This window comes from Protopterus annectens, chromosome 5.part0 (genome assembly GCF_019279795.1).
Source record: "Protopterus annectens isolate FY-2018-M chromosome 5.part0, PAN1.0, whole genome shotgun sequence".
In the NCBI taxonomy this organism is placed as follows: Eukaryota; Metazoa; Chordata; order Ceratodontiformes; family Protopteridae; genus Protopterus; species Protopterus annectens.
In genome coordinates, this window is record NC_056735.1 from 837589108 (window position 1) to 837611052 (window position 21945).

At 42.2% G+C, this 21945-nt stretch overlaps 1 long non-coding RNA gene across 3 annotated transcripts in view; it reads right to left on the reverse strand.

Moving 5' to 3' along the window:
* Positions 1–13198: 13198 nt before the first annotated feature.
* LOC122802852 overlaps positions 13199–21945 on the reverse strand; it is a 239934-nt gene continuing 231187 nt past the window's right edge. For all 3 annotated transcript variants that reach the window (XR_006365001.1, XR_006364999.1, XR_006365000.1), the window contains 2 exons: positions 15917–16179; positions 13199–14606 (listed from right to left, as the gene is read on the reverse strand). This is a non-coding gene — a long non-coding RNA (uncharacterized LOC122802852). The remainder of the gene's footprint in view (positions 14607–15916; positions 16180–21945) is intronic.

The following is a 21945-nucleotide window of genomic DNA, read 5'->3' on the forward strand; positions in this document are numbered from 1 at the left end:
TGTTAACATCAGGTACAGGCATATTGTGTGTGAGAACTACTCAGGCCTCTACCACTTTACCCTACAGCCACTACAATTTGTGGGTCCATGTGCTATGGCAGAACTACACACCACAGCCACATGGGGGAATACATATTGCACCTGTCCATCTGCAATGTGGGTACTCACTGTTCCACACCAGAGGTAGACCACCATTGTTGATATCTGACCATACCCACCTTTCCCTGGACATCCATATCCCATCTCCACCTCCAGGCAAGGTTGTCACTGCACACAAACTGTATTTAGCACAAGCAGACTCTACACTTGTGTAGACTGGGGTGGACGACTTCAGAGGACCCATGCTGGGGGACTATACTGGCCACTCAGCATAATCCTTGACAATTGCATTCTATGAGCATGTGTACGGCTTGCATTGGTCATGCTATCCCACATATACCCATGACTGCTCCACAACAAGACACCTGTCAGCTGTACACCAGCCATATATGCGCCGTACAACAGACAGAGTGACCTAATACATTGCAGAGCTGTAGCCCACAGAGGGAGGACATCTGTGAACAGTTCGGCATGGCACTTCATTCACACATACTCATTACAACACAGTGTTGACAGTGGAATCATCCAGAGAATGCAGATAGGGCTCCCCTCAGTCTGTTATTGATGGACACCTACTGTCAGAGATCCTCAGCAACCCTCTCACAGCAGACACCGACAACATGGCTGTGGCTTAGCACATTCAATCCCTGGGACCTCCACGGTGCCCCTGCTTGACAGAGGCACAGCTCACTAGCCTCACATGTTGCCTTCTGTGACCTACTTTACAGTGGCACAGTAGCCTACTGTCCTGGGGATGCAGATGCCAAGCACACTCTGGCTGAGCTGTCATTCCCTAGGGCAACAAGCCTAGTACTGACCTCTACACCCATATGTTCAATTGTCGGATGCACAATATTTGTTGTGCTGTTCTACTGTTTGCAGGTATTTATTGCCATAGCATTCCCTGTTCCTATGACCAACTTGTGTATCTGTGGAAGATGTTTGCATATGATGGCGATCCACTATATCACTTATGTCTCTGTAGTCATTTACTGTGTGCACTGGGCAGATTGCTGTGTTGTGGTTGGTTCCTGGACTGACACGTACAAATACCAGATATGTGTGGCCAACTGCTAAACGGAGATATGGCCTAAGTGTGTGAGCATGCCCAGTTCAGCCTTTCCATGGCATGTTGTCTGACATATGCCTCATTTATCAAAGTGTGCGAGCATGCCCAGTGTAAGCTTTCCATATGTTGCACTCTGAAGTCCACCACATATTTGGGTGTGTGTGAACTTCAAGAATATCTCACATTTATGGTTGTGTGTTGGGTGTCATGTTGTGTACTAACTGGCCAACTGCTTCATGTCTGCCACAACAGGGATTATAATGTGCCTGCAGGGATTGCATGGGATACTTTGCAGACAGTTCTCAACATACTTTCATAATGACCTAACACTGTAGTACCATATAGTGTACTGGTTCAGTACTTTCACTGTGGTGGACAGTATCCTGGGCTTTAGTCCTATGACTGCTTGACATCTTCATAGTGAGCACAACAGACTGTGTAGGGGCCAGTTGTGCACATATGACCATGTTGCATTATGTTCAGATATGGACTACCTACACCAGGCTCGTCCAACATTGCTAGTGTATTCCACAACATGGGTGGACATTGGCAAACACTAGCAATGTTCCCTAGGCCATTTCTGATGCTAGCCACAGGGTGTGTTTGTCCTTCGACACACATTGTAACTGGAGTTTGCCATGACATATGTCATGGTTAGTATACTGTGCCTCCGTCTACCTCTGACATAACAGTGATACCCAGGGTTAGCCTACCATCTCCCATCCACTCATCAGGATTCCTCTTGAGGGGTGTCGATATGTGACTCTTTGGCTGACCTGTACCAGGAGTTTACTGAAGAGTGGGGGTGCCTTCTGTGTTATGGATCATTCTGTACAGCTTGTCCTATGTATGTCAGTGCTGGGGTTCAGGTCTCTCATGTGCATAGCTCACTGCCATTCAGATTGTACAAGGTACAACATGTTCATTCATTCCAGGTTGGACATGGCTTCATACATCAGGCACAGCTTGCCTGTAGCTGGGAAGTATGGCGGTGTGTGGGGCTGCAGTTTGTTTACTCAGGCAATACATGGCATCTGTTCATGCTCTTTGCTACTCCTGGTGGGGTACTGTTGTGGACTTTACAGTTGATGGAGGTGTCTGCTGTGGTATATCCCACAGGGGCTATTGTAGTCACTTGTGACGCTGATGGAGGATGACTGCAGAGCCAGAGTGAGTTCCCCTTATCTACATCTGCCAACCTTCATGTTTGGGTGGGTATATAGTATATGTTTCTGCGAACACTACAGCCACATGTTTGTCCAGTGCAGGATATCTATCACCTTTTGTACCCAGGTCTCACATTACATGTTAGGTACCTCATGGGTTAACACCTGTGTGATAATTTGTGGGCACTTACTGTATATCCATGGTGGTTGTCTATACACAGTTCTGCAATTAGCTTGCTGACATGGCTATGGCTACAGTTGTCTGTTTGTAGGTGGCCCTTTTGTGGGTTGCTTGTGTCAGCTGGGGGTCGGATATGGTGGGCTGTTTGTACTCCTCTGCATACATGTTCAGTCACAGTCCTTCCATGTTGGCCTATACCTATGGGACATATATAGAGAATGGGGGGTGGGGCAAGACCAGGCCTTGTGGGATGCCACTCATATCTGCTTTGTAGTCTGACATGGATGTGGCATGTGTGACCATGTCAGTTCTGTCCTTGGTCTGGTTTGCAACCCCTCTACTGACATAGGGGTATATATTTAAGCTGGTGAACATATCCATACTGAACTCGTACGGTATTGTCTAGAAGCATGTGCACGGTCCAGCTACACTGTGTGGACCACATTGCCCTCATCAATGACCTTAATGACTGCTTCAAATGGGTCAGACATGTTTAGGGGCAGGTTCTGCAGTTACGACAGCCACAGTGTGTAGGGTCCAGTATCAGTAGGTCCACAATAGCCTTTTGTCTGCGGTACATACTGATCCTTTCCATAGCTGTGCAGAACAAGCTTGTCAGGATCCTGGGGTGGTAGTTTGGAGTATCCATTCAGGCAACACCTTTGTTGTGATGGACCACTGTTGTTGTACACTGCTCTTTGGGTACATATCCTGTGGTAAGGCTGACATTGGGCAGTAGTGTGATTTGGCATTCCATTATTCTTGGAGTCCATGTTGGCCTCAGCACAGGACACCATCACATACCTTTGCTGCTGTGTGTTCTGCTTTGCAGATGATGGCTGTTACCTCAGCATCTGCAATGTCAGGGGACCATCAGTCTGCTGGGATAGGTATTTTGCACTCTGGGGGGGGGGTGTTTGCACTGCACCTGACAGGTTGTATGTTAGCAATATGTGTGTGTGTTTGGTATGTTGTTTGTAATATCTGTGTGATTCGGAGCATATCTGTGGATGCCCAACATGGTTCCTACCATCAGTTGGGTAAGCCTTGTGATTATCCTTAGTGTCCTGTACGTTTTGTATCTTCATAGGTTTATGGGTTCATACTAGGCTATACACCCTAGGCCATTAGTAAGCCTAGCCAGAGTGTGTGTGTCTTTCGCCACCCCTTGCTATGTTCTATTATGGCCATTTATGAAGTTCTTCACTGTGCCTCTGTCTGGTCGTGACACAGTGAGGACCCACAGTATACATGTACGGTCATCCATCCACTTGGCAATATTCCTGTTGAGGGGTGTCAGTGAGGGGCTCTGCCTACCATGGATTGGGATCCTGTTTCTGGGTGTGGGGAGCCTCTGGGTTATGTATCTGTCCCTCCAGCACATCTTATTTCATTATGTGTTAAGGCTGACATCTGTGACTCTCACAGCTCCAATGGCTTTGATTTCCTGTGATGGAGCATGTCCATTACTCCTGTGTTGGACATGGCCTTGTACAACAGACATACAATGCCTCTGTGTAGGCAGTCTGTGACTTCAGTCAGCTGGGGTGTCTACAGCCAGGCAGCATATGACATATATTTCACACCCTTTATCCTGTTGGTGGGGTAACTATGAGGTCTTCCGAACCGCTGCAGGTGTCACGTACGGTACATCCCATATGAGTCATTGTACTAGATTATGGGTCTGATAAGGGAACAGTACAGCGGCACAGTGACCTCTGTTGATGTAGATGTGAATCCTTTCATGATACGGTGTCCAATATCGACAATCTTCATAGCCACATTGGCATTGTGAGTGTCACATGACAGATTAATGTCGACCTGTGCCCCTAGGTCCCTGATTACTCCTTGCATACATAATGGTTTGACACCTATGTGGTAATTTGTGTGTACCTTGTCTGGTATTTGGTGGGACATTCATACTGTCCAGTGTCTTCAGGATGTCTGGGTGGAGTTCTTGTGTGTGAGAGTGTGGTCTGTCACATGCTACAGACTGTACAGCAGTTTTGACTACAGTTATGTGCACATGGGTGGTCTCCGCTGCTTTGTGCATTGTCAGTTACCTGGCCATATGGGTGTCTGTGCTGCATATGGATACTCACCCTCCTTTGATGTTTTGGTGCAGGTGTTGGGGCCATAACACATGATATGTGGTATAACCTAGTAGTGCTGGTGTGCTATCACTAGGCTTGCAGCAGGCTTCTGTCACTGCACAGACATCAATGTTCTCCATAATGGGAAGTGCCTCAAGGGCATGCATATTGCAGTTTACACATCTGGCATTGGTCAGCATTACCCTTATGTTTCCTACCACTTATGTTTTCTAGGGTGGTGGGTAGTCTTTTTGGCCTTGCCTACATACGGCTCTATGGAGGCGGCAAAGACCTTATCCAGTATCCAGACGCACATGGGTAACAGGTGCAAGCCATCCCTGGAACAGCAGCATGGCTTATCATGCTTGACATCTCAAGCAGACAGACATTAGACCCTCTTGGACTGACAGCTGTAACTGTGCCAGCTGTTAAACATGAGCATTCTGTGTTTGTACTGTGGCATCATTGTTGGTGAGGGTTGGATGCTGCACACAGCCAGTGTCATTCCGGCCTGGGGTACATACTCAGAGGGACCATCCATGTCTCTTTTCATGTTGACCAGGGAGGTACATCTCAGGTAATTCACACCAGCATGGACATTGAGTGCATCATATTTCTGCTTGCTTTGGGCTGACCTGCGTACTTGTGTTATGTGGCATTTTGTGGCAGACTACAGGCAGCTTACTCTACCCTTTCCCTTGTTCAGTCTGGTGAGTGGGACAGCAGTGTGTCTGCCTATACAGACACCTATTACGACTGTATCAGGCATGTTGTTTCTCCTTCTGGCCTGTGACTGTTTGGCACACCAGCTTTGCGTACTATTCATTGCATGTGCTATGTTTGAAGGTTGGGGTTGCTTGTGATCTGCTTTGGAGGCTTCTGTTGGTGTGGTGTGTTTGTAATTAAGGCCTCCGGGAATATTTGTCTGTGTTTATGTGTTTGGTTTACAGTTGTGGTAGGTCTATGTGGGACTGGGTTTGTGGTGTATGTGGTTACCTTCTCCTCCTGACTAGTTTTGACAGTACTGAGTTGGTGGAGCTCAACCTCTGGTTTGGATACATGGATGCATCTATCACATACATTTGTATTTATTGGGGGGTGTTGTGGTTGTCTGTGTACTTGGGACTGGTGTCACATTGCCGCTGGATTCACAGATTCTACTTGTTGTGGCTGGACTTAGTGGATTGTATGTGTGGACATATGTTATTGCCATACTACTGGTCAGTGATTACTTCCCTTTTTATGTTTGCTCTATCATGTGGTAGCTTCCTCATTCTCTTGCATGGTTTGGTAATGGCTGGAGTCCAGCATGCCAGATGCCTGCGTGTATGGCATTGTGTGTTGTTGTTATTTGTGATTGCATACTCCAAGCATTCCTGGCTGTGTTCATGGAATGCCTGTATAACATGTTCTGTGGTGTGTCCCATATTCTGCACTTGCACAGGGCCTTTTGTGGATTCAACATCAGTTTTGAGGGCTGCAACCTATGCTTTACACATGTTTTTCACTGTGGTATTCTGGCCAGGGACTGGGGTCAGGATGTGTATATCCAGTGTGATTACTCTATGGTCTGGTCTTACCAGTGAGGGGTACACTTCTCATCTTGCCATCCAGTACACATGTTGCTGATTATCACATCCAGTATGCTTACCCCTCTTGTGGGAGTGGTACATTGTTCCTGGGCATTTTGGTTTATGGATTCTGGGAAATTTTCTCCTACTGTGTTGGTGCTAGTATAATGCTCCCGGTGTATGTCTGGGTATTTTCAGTCAAGCAATATAATGTGGTTTGGGGGGCTTGATATATTCATGTATTCCGACATAGGCCAGGTGCAGTTTCTGGTATTAGGACAGTAGTCTGCAGCAGGCTATATACTGGGAGGCGGTTTTAGCCATTGGTATTTGACCATGGCTAATCCATGCTGCTTCTTGTTGTGGTACCAACATGGGGGTGTGGTTATCCTTGCCATTTCTTACTAGTCACCCTCCTTTTGCAGCTTGTTCCATGTTTTGCGGCTGTACAGCACAGTATGAGGTGTGACCTGGTAGTGTTAGGGTGCTGATGTGAGCCTTGACCCAGTTCTCTATTACAGGACTGGTATCTACATTCTCCATACTGTGTGCGTTTACACTGCACACATCTTGCTGTTTAGACATCTGTCATTGGGTAGCATTACATCTAGGCTCCTATCCCTTGTAGAACCTATGAAGGTGGGTTTGGTTTTGAGACTTACCTATTCAGGGCATGCTGTGGGTACTGACAGCCTTTGACAGTATCCATGGGGCATGGCATGATAGATGCACGCCACCCCTAGCAGGTGGTGCATCATGTCATGCTCCGCATGTCTTCCCAGCCTGAAACACATTGGCTCCCCTTTGACTAACTGCATTACTTCAGCCAGTTATTGCACTTGATCATCCCATCGTCATTTTGTGGCTTCATGCTTGGTGAGGGTGGATGTTAGTCAGGGTGCTCATGTGTGCATATAGTACATGGTGTTACATTACTTAACACATGGCATTCATGCCTCAGGTGGTGCTGCAGGGCTGCCTCTGTCGGATGCACATATTACACTTCCTGTACATGTTTGTGAGCAGGTCATGTCATTTTAGGCATCCATGTTATTATTTGAGTGAGTCAGAGGAGGTGTCATTCCCAGGGTTCCTACTGAGCCAGTGTATGTGCTATGCGTTGCTTCTTTGCCAAGGCCAGGGCATACTGGGCACGTCTCCTTCTGCCTACTGGGGCAGGCTCAGGTTGTTCCTCCTCCAAGTCACGCTCTGTCTGTGATGGCCTTGGCAATGGTGGGGGGCTGTTTGGCCCGGCCCTATGCTGGTCCTGCTGCAGCTGTTTTCACAAGATCATATTATGTAGCATAGCACATACCATGACAATTTGGGTACATGTAGTTGGTGTGTACTGCAAGGCTCCACCAGATGTGTCCAGACACTGGAACCGTGACTTGAGCAGCCCAAACACACGCTCTATTACATTATGTGTTTGTGCATGTGCCTCATTATGGAGTTCCTGTTCAGGTGTGTGTGCGTTTCTGATGGGTATCATCAGCCACGGCTCCATTGCATAACCTGCATCCCCCACTAGGTGTCCGTGTGGGATGTCCCCATTGGCAAATGTCTGGTACAGCTGCATCAAATGCCAGATGTGGGAATCGTGGTAACTCCCAGGGCAGCCAGCACACACATTCATTATTATGCCCTGGGCATCACACACGACCTGGCAGCTGATGGAGGGGAAGCCCTTGCGGTTAATGTAGGCCCTACCCCGCTCACCGGCTGGTACTTTGATGTGTATGTGCGTGCAGTCTATTGCACCCACTACCTCAGGGTATTCCGCTATTTGTTGGAAGAGATGCATATTGCTGGCCAATACCTCACGGGCATTGGGGAAATATACATGATCACCGACATGTGCTGACATGGCATCCAGGAACTGGTGCAGTACCCTGGAGGCTGATGCCTGTGATATCCCCATCATATCGCCAGTTGGTCTCTGGAAGGTACCTGTTGCTAGTATTCTTAGGCCAACACATACCTTGGTTTCCACTGGGATGGGTTCCCCTCTGTTGATTCTGTGTGTGAGGTGTGGCCTGCACAGCTCAACTATTTGCTGCAGGAGCTGTCTGTCCACTCTATAGTGCTCTACTATCTCCAGCTCATGTAACCCATGGTAGGTGACCCTGGGCCTGTACACTCTTCTCTGTCTCCTCACTGTGGGTTGTCTGGCACCATCTGCATTGTCACCACCCTCAGCAAGTCGCCTATGTCTCATTATGACAGCTATGGCAGCCCCTAACATTTCTGCTCTGAGTGAAGCTTTTTCAGTTTTCACTTCTATTAGCTTACTCCTGTCTTGCAGTGTCTCTTAAGAGAAACATCCTGCACTACTGTTTGCAGAGTTTTAAGTGCTGGGCTGGGCTACTATTCTGCCTGTGTAATTGCCTACTTCTAATTGTTTTCACCTGCTAGCTTCAGCAGTTATTCCTGCCAGCTTCCTATTAATTCTGTTGCTTCCTTTTTCCTCTCTGTTTCCTCAGGGGGGACCAACGTGCATACCATCAGAAACACGCTCACAGTGGCTTACACGCATGCACACGTGCTTACACGGTGCAGAATCTACTTATTCGGGTTAAAACGCGCGTATACCCACGCAAACACTGTTACACATCTGCCAACAGCCTCCAACATACTCAGCCTGCCCTACACACACGCACACCCACGCAAACAGTGTTAAACATCTCCCAACAAGCTCCCACATGCTCAGTCTGCCTTACACGCACGCACACTGCCCTACTCGTGTTTCATGGCGCGCACACGTGCGCATGCACGCCCAGCAAGAAACTTGGGTGTAAGTAACAGTGTACACCTTCCATTTCTTGACTTTCCATGACTTATCTAGTGGCACACCTCTTTCCATGATCTGTGTCTGTCATCTGTCATGTTACACTGACCTCTAATGAACTGCATTTCTTTCTACCATTCCCCCCTGTGATGTCACCTATCTCCTACTCTATTCCTCCCCCTTATGTATCTCTTACACTACTCAGACTGTGCTCATTTGCTATGTGACTGTGAGATTCAGTATCCTAACCCTCATTTACATGAGATTGCCTACTAATGCTTAGTTACATGTCTTAGACTCAGCTTCCCCCCTTAGCAACCACTACACGGAGGCCATGTTGTTTTTGGTCTGCTGGTCCCTGCATTGTCATTCCATGTATTGCATGAAACCCACATTTGTGGGTTTATAACCTTCTTTTTTATGATTTTATACAGCGCAGCCCGTTTGCGCGGGGCTGCGCTGGGTTTAAACATCGGCGATCGCCAAAAAAAAAATTATATTTTTAATATTTTGGCATCGGGTTATATTGCCAATGGCCACATATTTGGCCATTGGCATGCTGCCTGAGTCATATGCACCCTTTTTTTGGAGCTGACATGGCTCCATTGTGGAATTTGCAGAAACGTACACAGTTGTTAACTGAGTACATTTCTGCAGCTAAAACATCTCTTACACAGACTGGTTTCTGCTTCGTGGATCGCTAATATACCTCATTTGCATACCTTTTGGCTGCAAGTGAGGTATTTAGCATGTCCACGCCCAGTCCGTGTAAGAGACGTTTTAGCTGGTCTCTTACACGGAGTTTAGGGCTGTTCCTGGATCGCGAGGCTTGCATGGAGTGTTGCACGTCTCTTACACTTCGTGCAAGCCTTCGTGAATCCTGCCCATTCTCTTTGAACTTGGTAATGTGGTTTTTATGAGATAATTTAATAAGCTAAAGAATGCTTAAATATTTTATTTATCATATTAAAATTGTTACACAATTTTAGGTCATAAACACTTGCACTTTTAAAATTAATTCAGAGCTTTTGTTAGATCTTTTGTGTATATATCTTTTAGCATGATAAATGTATATATGCATTGATTTTCCTATTTTGTAATAGTTTAGCAAGATAAGATTACCTGCCACCTGTAAGTTTAGAGATGTCTTTATCGCCTTAGGTCCCACTCTGTTCTACTTATTTAGAGATTTGGTTATAATAATATTGAATGAGTGAACAATTTACAAATATTTAGTGGACAATTATACTACTGTTATACAAATATGTATATACTAATCTATTTGTCAGATTATTTAATATTTGTGATTTATAGAAAAGGATTATTAAAGTTTTATGTAGCAATGGGAGAATAGTTTACATGTCAAAATATATAACTAAATTAATAGTCTCCTATTATTTTTAACTTGTATATAATATTATATTAATTATTTGTTTACCATCAAAATGTCAAGCACACATTGCTCAACACTGCAAATGTGAACACCAACCTGTGACTGTTAAAAATGTCTAACACCAATGTTCCATACTGCAAAACCTTGCCACATTTTTGACCCATGTTAGCACTTGTTTTTAGGTGCAGAGCTTTCGGAAATGTCAACGTTCGGTGTTTTTGTGACATTATGGAGAATCGGCATTATAGGTTTTGCTCAACAGTGTCTACAATATGCAGTGCCAAGCAATGTGTGCTTGACATTTTGATGGTAAACCTCTATATATATATATATATATATATAATATATATATATATATATATATATATATATATATATATATATATATATATATATATATATATATATATATATATATATATATATATATATATATATATATATATATATATATATGTATATATATATATATATATATATATATATATATATATATATATATATGTATAGATATATAGATATATTTACCCTTTAAATAATGGCATTCCCTTGCAAAACTTGTTTTTTTTTTTCAGCACTCACTTCTTTCTGTCCTAAAACGTCTGGATGGATTTTCAATGCACTGCACATGTGTATCACATACAGATACTGAAGCTTGGATGTGCTTGGGCACATTAGCTTAAATGCATTTTCTCCCGTTTTTTTAGGATGTCAGGGGCATACATGTATATAGGTCTTCATATTAGGATACTTGTGTACTCCTGACATCCAGTGAATATATTTGTTTTCAGGTTTTATACATTATTATGTTATAAGGGAACAATTGTGTGCTGTATGGAAAGATTTTTTTTTTATTTTTTATTTTAGAAGTTAAGTATGTGTGGTCCTTTAAGGATAAATACATAAATGAGCTCAGGCTTTCTGAAACATGCATTAACAAGCACAGCTGAGATGATATTCATAGGGGCCATTTGTGTCAGTACTCAATGAACTTGAATGTGCTTATACAACTGCGCAAATAAGATGAAAATGAGGAGTGATTTACATCTGCGTATGTTAATGAAGTATGTTTTTCACCATTTGTGACTCATAGTCAGATTTCCTGCTTTTCCACTCTGGTTGCAGATGGAAACAACACCAAATGTATCACAGTTGATGCTGTTAACTGCTGTGAGCTTTGTTATTTCCATGTCTGAGTTTGGCTAGGCCAGAACCACTTGTGTCCAGCAGCACTTGCTGGCCAAGAAGGAGAAAGAAAGTGAAAATATAAGCAAAGGATTACTCTTTATAACTTTGATAATCAGGAAATCATTGATAGGTTAATATGGACAGGGACATTATAGGGTCTTAGTGGGCATGTTTGACCACCATGAAGGCACTGGAGGAATGTGTGGACTATACCAAAGTATATATAGCCCTCACTATACTTGCTACAGGGACCTTCCAGAGACAGTCTGAGGAAGTGCTGATTTTTCACAGGCTTCTGTCTTGAGATGCTGCAGCAGTTTCTGGATGTACTCTTGGCATGTGTTGATCAGTACTTCTATTTCCTGGTGTCACCTCAGGACCAAACCAGGACCATGTGTGCCTTTTATGGGTTCACACATCTCCTTTCTAGTCCACAGGGGAACAATACCACAATAGTCAGGGCTACCATTCCATAAATTGCCAGGTAGTGTGTGATACACAAAGATGCATCACGAATGTCTTTGCCCAGCATCCTGGTAGAACACATGATTCCCATATCTGGCACACTTGCTCATTTGACCTTGTGTTCCTGCATGGTAGGATTTCCAATGATCATATTATTAGCAAGTGGATTGTATATACTGTATATATATATATATATATATATATATATATATATATATATATATATATATATAGATATATACACACACACACACACACACACACATATATATATATATATATATATATATATATATATATATATATATTGTATTCAAGTAGTTATTCACATTAAAGTGGATTGCTGAATACTATTTCTTTTTCTGCTTGGTCCCTCCTTTTCTGTCTTTCTCTCTCTCTCTCTCTCTCTCTCTCTCTCTCTCCCTCTCTCTCTTTCTTTTTTTTCAGGTGATGCTGGATATCCACCGGCTCATGACTCCAGTGAGAAATCCAACTGGAACTGCAGAGGAGACATATAACATATCCCTGTCCCAGACCCATATTGTTATTGAGAAGGTCTTTGACCTTCTGAAGAGCCACTTCAGATTCCTGGATGAGTCTCGGAGTGCCATTCAGTATGACCCTGCCACTGCATGCAGGATATTTACTGCATGTTACTTTCTGGATAACATGATCATGCACCAGTCTGATGATGAAATGACCCATGCTGTCACTGCAGCTCCTAGTTGTAGTCCCACTATGACTAATGATGACCAGCCAGCAGCAGTAGTAAGGGACCCCATGTGGCAGGCGTCTGCACAGCATGCAGCTGTGCGGGTAAAGAGGTGGTAACTAGTCCAGAAGAATGGATCATGACTTTCAGATTAGTGTATCTTTTTCTTGTAAAAAAACACATAGAGTATAAGCAATGCATGCAGTGATATATTTGGGCTATACAGTCTGGTACATGGTCTGCTGTCACTGTTCATCAGACAGTCTCTCTCATCTTAATTTTTTTAATTATCTGTTTTAATAATACTAATTTTGTTGACATGTCTGAGTGCTCACTGATTCCTGTTTAGTTATGTCAAAAGACATAAAAAAATTCACATATTTGTCTACACTAATGAATTCTGCTTTAATGATTGCTTAACTATAAAAAAGTAAGGAATATGACAACAGTGAAATACTTCATGAGGTAATGCATTGCAAATGTATATAATGCTTTATTTATGTATGCCATTCTGCTTACTTTATTCTGTTGTGCTATACATCAGATTCATTTTATAGTGTCTTACACAATAAATTCTGACATCAGAAACTATCATCACTTGTGTTGTGGGAAGGGTGTAGTGGCAACAATGTAAGTTTGCATGGCACGATACTCATTTTAATGTGCCATTTGCTTATGATATATTTCATCTGAATATGTTTGTTCATTACTATTTTGATGTTTTAGGAGCCTTCCACCTGTAGGTATGGTAATCCATGCAGCATTGTTTTTTGTCAAATGTTCATTGATTGTGTACATACCAGTTTTACAGGGATGAAATGCATACATATATGCAATGCTCCCCACCCAAACCTACATTTCAACTAAAAGGAAACCTGCGTCAATGAAGCTAATTCACAGAAGTTCAAGGTCAAATAAGTCATACCCATCTCCTATTGATAGCCTAAGTGATGATGTAACTGATTTGGAGGAGGGCTTACCAAGAGAACTGTAAGGTGAGTAGTCCAAGGTTGTGATCTAATTAATGCAGGGGATCCCACTGTTCCTGACTTGACACTACTGTATGACCATGATAGTGACCTCAAATGTCAGATTCTTCTAGGTGTAGATGACTGATGACATGGCCTGTGTGAAATATGTTGTGATTGTTCACTTTGACTACTGACATTACTGTCTTGAGAAGCAATGGTAGTATCATGTGATCTCCCCCTACATGTCCTGACAGTGCCCCACCCTCTGCACTGATAAGACTGACTCCAGACTTAATCTTGTGTGTCCTGGCTATTTTATGAATGGAGGTAGCCACTGATGCTTGCTGTGCCACCTTACTATGCATCATTGTGACCATGGCATTACCCCTGCTGTCTGCAATTTCTAACCAGTCTGAAAATCATAACACATACCCTGGAGAACTTTGACCATTTCTAGCTGACTCTCTGTGGTAGTGAACTGAGCCCTAACAATGTCGCAGTACATATCCTTTTGGGCAGCCAGTGCTTTACTTGTTCCCTGGGGTAGCTGTAAAAAATGTATGTGCCAGAGTCCCCTTTGTAAAGATGTCACTGTGGACACTGTGGCCTCTGAATGTCTACCATCATCCCCAAGTGTTCCTCTGGGTTTGGAGATACTGGTGTAGAGGTACAGGGATATCCCTCAGGTAATTTGTGCTTGACTTTGTGTTGCACTGTCACTTTCTGCAGAGTTACTAACATTTTGTGGGGTGAGAGAACCTGCCATTAAACTTGGGGACTGACCACCACTTCCGTCAGGCTGTCTCATAAATATAACAATGCCACCACTGGCAGCAGCAGCAGGAGCATACCCATTCTGCTGCTATTATCCACATGTCTTGGTATAGATGAACTGTTTGTGATACTGTCTCTACAAAAAACAGAAAACATTATTATTAATAATAATAATAATAATAATAATAATAATAATAATAATAATAACAATAACAATAACAACAATAACAAATATGCAACAGCATGCTATAAAGTATGTTTACAAGGGGGTGAGTGGGACACTTACCATGCACTCTGCATTCATTTCCATTATTTACTGATGTGCAAGGTTCACTTAATAATAATGAATTCTGACATGTTTAATTACCTCATTGCTTGTCAGTATTCAGTTGTCTCTATATAACCGTGTGCTACTGATTTTAGATCAACCTTCATGAGCAGATACAATTTGTTGCTGCAGATGTTGGCTAAATGGAGTATCAACCATACCACCTCTAATTATTCATGTTGCACCATCTTCTGCATCATATTAATGCCCACTGATGGACAGAAGGTATTCATCATCTGGCATTAACTGAATAAGATTCAGAGGCCAGCCCCATGTGTATTGGTATAGGAAATTCTACCTGGCCTTGCTTCTAGCAGTTGTTACCATATCATTTGCCCTTTTCTTGCACTGTGCAAATACTCAGTTTCTACCTCCAACCACATTGATTTCAACAACTACTTGACTCCAGGTCTTGTTCCTCTCATCTTTTTTAGGCCCTCCTTTATCAAAAAGAAGTTTCCCATATATCTGCAGTGCTGCCATAGGGACACTGTTTTCCTCATGGCTGAAGGTATCCCTTCTGTGGTTTAATCTCTTATTCTCCATCAGTACTACATGGGAAAAAAGACAGCAGTGTGTGGATGTAATCACCACTTAAAGTACAAAACACTGCCCATTCCTGCTACCACACTAACTGTTACTTAATACAAATCAGTATTACTACCTAATAAACCTGCATATATATAGCCAAGCCAAAATGTAATATATGTTAACTGCAGTTCATTCAGTCACTATTGTCACCAAAACAAGACTGTCATGTACTGCTATTGCTGTCATTTTTTTCCTCACTGTCACTACCAAAACAGATTCATCACACGTCTTTTCATATCCTTAGCACAATAAAATCTCCATAGTAAATTATTACATTTATACCCATATATTCCCAATCAGTAAATTACGCTGCTGTAATGATCATTTTCTGTAATCACTAATCAATTCCACTGCTTCTGTCATGAAATGTGACTTCAAAATGACAGAAATTTACCAGTCAGTTAACACTGTCATAACATGCACAACATACATCTAAGTTTATTGCAAATGAGCTCCATAATTAATATAGAAATATATGTTTAAGTGTTTCTTATAAAATAATAATAATTTTAAAAATGTTTCCTTACTTTAATAGGTCTGCAGCATCCTAATACATTTGACATCCATCTTGGCTATTGTTGAATTAATATGGTGATGCTCAACTTATTGGTGAAAATTCAGGGCCCTTTAGATATCTATGAATTGTAGTAATACATAAACATATCCTGAGGTATATTGGCAAATTTCAGCATTTCGATGACTGTGAATGCACATCCAATGTTACATGAACTTATTTCAAAATAAGCATGGCAGATGGTTCTGAAGTCTGCAGCACTCCTCAGGTATTGTCCTAGACCAGCCAAAATAAGAAAGTAGTTAGAAAAAGCAAAATGGAGTCCTCTGAATATCAGGTTTGCAGCAATCTGAAGATTAAACCCTCCCTGTCCAACATTGTGTGTCACTCCCTAGCAACCCAGACAAATCTTAAATTCATAAAAGTGAAAAATCACATACAAATTGAAATTTATTTCCTCACTTACAAAAAAAAAGAAAAAAAAAGAAAATGTCTGATGTACCACATGACACATATTGCTGTTAGTGTACTAAACAAATACATTTTATCAATAAGCATTATCAATTAAACTTATTAATCATATATTAAAATTTTATGATACATGGAAAGGAAAGGCAAGTGTTTTCCTTTAAGAAAAGTCAGTATGTGACAAAGCAGTTTTGGTTAAACAAAACTTGCCAATAATATCAATAGCTGTTGTAATGACCATGGTGGCAAAAAGAGCGTGGTTAAAATTATGTCATAACCTATAGGGAGTGTTTCTAATCCTGATCAATATATCTTTGACCATACTTTCCTCATTCTGGTTCTTGCTCTGCAAAAAATGGCAACTCCTGTGAAAGCATGAAGTCCCACTCCTTGCTGGTCTGATAAGTAGACCTTGATCATGCTTTACCTTTTGCATGACTCATACTGTGCGAAGACTGATATATGCACCAGAAATACCACCTGGAAAAAATCAACATCTGGTAAGAGTTGGTTGACAGGGTATGAAAACTTGCAAAAGCAAAGGGAAGACCATCTGGCTGAGTGGATAGACCAGGTTGTGGTGAGAAAGCTAGACCCCCGGATTCACTATCTTTCCATGCAGGAATAGCTTAGTCCTGCACAAAAGTGGCCATTTAGGAGCAGGAAGGCTGCGCGCCATACATATTAATGAAGGCACGCTGCCTGAGCTCCTAAACGTATATGGAGCATATACGAGTGCTTGGGGCGTGTCTGAGAGCAGAGCTCTCAGAATATGCATGCCCCTGCAATGAAGAACAGCAGAGTATGAATAAAAGAATGAGCGAAACCGCTCATAAGTGTTCGCATACCCTCAGCAACATCCCCCCAAGTTTACAAGAGCAATAGTTAAAACATAAAATATAAAGAATTTTTTTTTATGAAACAGATTACATTTAACTGTAGGTGTTCAGGTTTGCCCATTGCTTAGCTATGGTTAATGCAACTTAAATGGCATAAGAAGATAAAAAGCAAGATATATGCCTATGAAGCAGTACAGCAATAGTGTAGTAGGCAGAGCATTCGCCTTACGAGCAGTCATTCCTGGTTTGAGTCCCACTACGGTACAATCCATTTTCCATGTCAAATCACTGTATGATCAATTTATTTTGTTGCATAACCTACGATAACATATATTTATAACATTTATATATTTATAACATATATTTGTGAAATGGAGTACTGCATTAAATGCAGATGTGAGGTGTCATTGTCATAATGTTGCAAAGTCCACAGATAATCACAAGTGCCCCATACAGTATATGTACACAGGAATCAGGGATACAAATGGAAGGTAAAATGTGTAATGACTGATAACTCCATACAGTTACCAAATCCACCACCTTCCCAAGAACCATTAGACATTACTGTCTAAATTAGTGCAGTGGTAAGAGGGAGTAAGCACTAGTAAGCAAGTGTAAACACTATTAAGCAGTAGTAAGTGGGAGTAAGCATATTTAAGCAGTAGTAAGAAGGTTTAAGCCCATTTGCATGGGGGTAAGCGATGCGCAGATAAGTTAAGCAATATTGAAGCAAACTCTCTGTAAGTATATTTCACCGAAGGTTAGCATAGCTTAACCGCGCACAAACCCATGCAAACCCACTTACAATTGCTTAAAAGTGCATTAATCACGCTGTATGCAACAGCCACTGTTCTGGCCAGAAACAAAATGAACAGCTTTTGCAGGCCTTGAACCGAGGACTCTGTACACTAATAGTCACAGTAGTTAACCACTAAGCTATCAAAGCAGCAAATAAGATTGAGGTATCACCAAACAGATCCTCACAGATCCTCACTATAGGAAATTCAAACTGACCTCGTGAAAGGACTCTATATACAGTCTTATGTTGTATAACCTACTACATAACATAAATATGTGAACTGGAGTACTGCATTAAGCCCAGATGTGAGGTGTCATTGTAATAAAGTGTTGAAATCCCCTAATAAACACAAGGACCCCATACAGTGTACGTACACATGAATCATGGATACCAAACACATATATAACATGTAATGAATAATAAATCAATGCCACAATGCAAAATATAGCTTAAATATTAAGCAAACCTAAGCATTGCACAGCCCAGCTTAGTAGGTGTATTTTTTTAAGCAATGCCAGCCTTAGGTAATCAGGTTTGCCCATAGCTTAGCCTTTTCAAAACAGTCCAATCATGGCAAAGTGCGGGAAACCGGCCCTATTTAAACCCAACAGGCAGGAATACATCTCATAACTGATTGTAGCTTCCCCTTGTATCACTATGCCTGGAATAGGAAAGGATGTGCGCTTTCAAGCACAGTGCTTGGGCATCCAGGAGTCCAGAGTCATGGCAGGACTCCTTGTGAAAGACCATGACATGAGACTGCTGTAGGGCCAGTACTAGTGTTCCCAATACAAAGCGGAAGCCTGGGACCATCTTGCTCATGACCTCACCAGTGCGACTGGCATACCTCGAACTGGTGAGCAGGTCAGGCATCACTATGCTGACCTGAAGCAGCAAAAGGGGGATCTCTTAGATCAGTGGAGCCAAGAGGCTTGGTGGAGAGGGGAGGTCCTAGCCATGTGTAAGTATCAGTCCCCTACCTGTTTAATAATTGCCAGCTGATGTATATTATGGATAGATATGGCTAAATATTCTTCTTATGTCTTTCACAATGGCAAGTGAGTGGGCTATGAACCAGGAGGCCCATGGATGTCACTTGGAGTGGTTGTGACATGAGGCAGGTTAGTAATACTCTTGCATGTACTGTCATAGGAAATAAATCTAAAAGTAGTAGTAAGTTAATTGCCTGTATAAAATCTCTATTGCTTAAGGCATGTACTGCATACATCCGAGAATATGGCAGGAAGAGTTGCATATAGGTTGTATGTAAATAAAAACATAATAGCCTGTCGATAAAGGTCTAGCTGCTGGACTGCATGTGTTTACTCTGGTATCATATGATAATGCAGATTTGCAATCACTTAAAAGTACCATTGTATTAAGCACTGTTACCCACACTGTGCTACATAAATAAAATGTGTAGGAATGTCTGTATATGACTGGTGTAGTCCCAAGAGGTCATATGGTACAACTGAGAGACACATAGACAGAAAACACTGAAAAAACAGCCAACAAAATCCAAATAGCACACTCAACTCCAACATCAACTGTTGCATTTTTAGCACACATAGCCACGGTTCGAATCCTGGGAGTGGTAGTAGTCTGCATACAGAATCATACCCCACAACTGTACAGATATGTCCAGAATGTCTGGTAAATCATCCCTTATCTGCAACCTATCACCATGTACCCCTGGGAAATCAGTGGGATGATCCCAGATGTTTAGGCATCAAACAAGAAATGCAACTGATTGTCATACATCTATAAGAAAAAACTGTCACTCTAGCAACTCCCCAAAATGTTATGAGAGTAATAAGCCAAGTATGTCCCATCTACACCCCCATGTTGTCAAGCTGTGACCAGAGTGTGTACAGTAACAGAGTGAGATATATGTGCATAATACTAATGTGGAGTCTGGTAATTTGTGTGGAAACATTCAGGTAGTGCTAACAAACATTGCTCCCACAGATCCATCAAATATGACCACTGTGCCTAGAAATAAAAGATTGATACCCTTTACTGGTACTGTTTACTCTGGTATGTTAGTGTTGCAGTTGCTCTGAATAATAAGGTATTACTCATCACTGTCACCCACACTGTGCTACATAATATAACTGTCTAGGAAATCCTGTATAAGAGTGTTGTAATACAAGGTCAGAACATAAAACCAAAGGAGAATTATAGACAGAAATCAGATAAGAGGTACACAGCAATATCTATAAAGCACACACAAATGTGATGGACAGTGTTTTATTTTTAGCAGACACAACCATGTCCAAATAATGGAAGTGGTAGTAGGCTGCTTACAGAATCAAACCCCACAACTGTACAGATATGTCTAGAATGTCTAGTAAAGCAGCCCATGTCTGTTGCTTGTCACCCTGTCTCCCTGGGAAATTATTGGGATGATCCCAGACATTTAGGTAGAAAACAAGAAATATAACTTATTGTCAGACATCTATGAGAACAAACATGTCACTCTAGCAACTCCACAAAATGTTATGAGAGAAATAAGCCAAGTATGTCCCATCTACACCCCCATGTTGTCAAGCTGTGACCAGAGTGTGTACAGTAACAGAGTGAGATGTATGTGCATAATACTAATGTGGAATCTGGTAATTTGTGTGGCAACATTCAGGTAGTGTTAACAAACATTGCTCCCACAGTCTGTCAGATATGAACACTGTGCCTAGAAATAAAAGATTGATATCCTGTACTGGTACTGTGTACTCTGTTATTGTATGACATTGTTAGTATTGCAGTTGCTCTGAATAATAAGGTATCACTCATCGCTGTCACCCACACTGTGCTACATAATATAACTGTCTAGGAAATCCTGGATAAGAGTGTTGTAATTCACTAAAGGTTTAAAGGGCAAATGTAGAAATATGTCCTGCTTCACCTGCATGTGGTCAAGGCATGGCCACAGTCTGTGCAAAAAAAAGATGGACAGGTATGTGCATAACATCAACCTGGAATCTGGTAGTATGTGTAGAAACAGTTAGTGTTAACAAACAATTCCTCCACAGGTATAACAGGTAAGAGGTGTATACTGCAGGAAAAAAACAGTTCATGTATATAATTGTCGACAGCCATACCACTGTCCAAAATAAGGTAATAGGGTAGTGTACTAATACTTGTAAGGTACAAATAACACTACTGACTAGGAAAGTAATGCGAACTACAGGAATATACTAGCTGTTAATTTACATCTTTCTCTCCTCCCCATCATATCTGCAACAATAAACTAAATACCCAACTCAATTGGTATGTGCTGAATTAACTCTAATATTGGGACATATGCCCTATTGTTCAATAATTATTTAAATCTGTTTCTATGCATGTGCTATGTTGAAATACTCCCACATTGGTGGCATGGTGCCATCAATGTACCTGCATGCTGTTGTAATTACCGCTGTGGTCCCATATATGCATGTGTTCTGTTTGCTATGCAACTGTTCCATATCTGGTGTTTGGGTTAATGGAAATATCTATGCATGCTGTTATACCTAATCTTGGAATGTGTTGACTATTACTAACCCACATATATTGACAAAACATAAACACCATAGCATGTATGGGAATGCGGGTACCACCGGACCCACCTGTCCCAACTCAGCTGGCCATGGCACCGGGCACCAGCACGTCTGGGGCCCAACCCAGGACCTTCTTGTCCATTGGTCCTACACCACCTTCAGGTGGAACCACCTCAGGGGATGAGGCTCACCCCCCCAGGAGGGGGGGGGGAGCAGACAGGAACCTGTCACCCATCGCCAGGTTCGGGTTGTGGTGTGTAACGTGCTCCACAGAGAGTTTGGAGATCTTCTACACCAGCTTGAGGGCCATGTGTTACAACTAGAGGATCAACCTGGCTCTCCGACTCAATCCCCAGCACAGCCACCTTCGGGGCTGTGAAGGTGCAGTGGTGACTGCCCA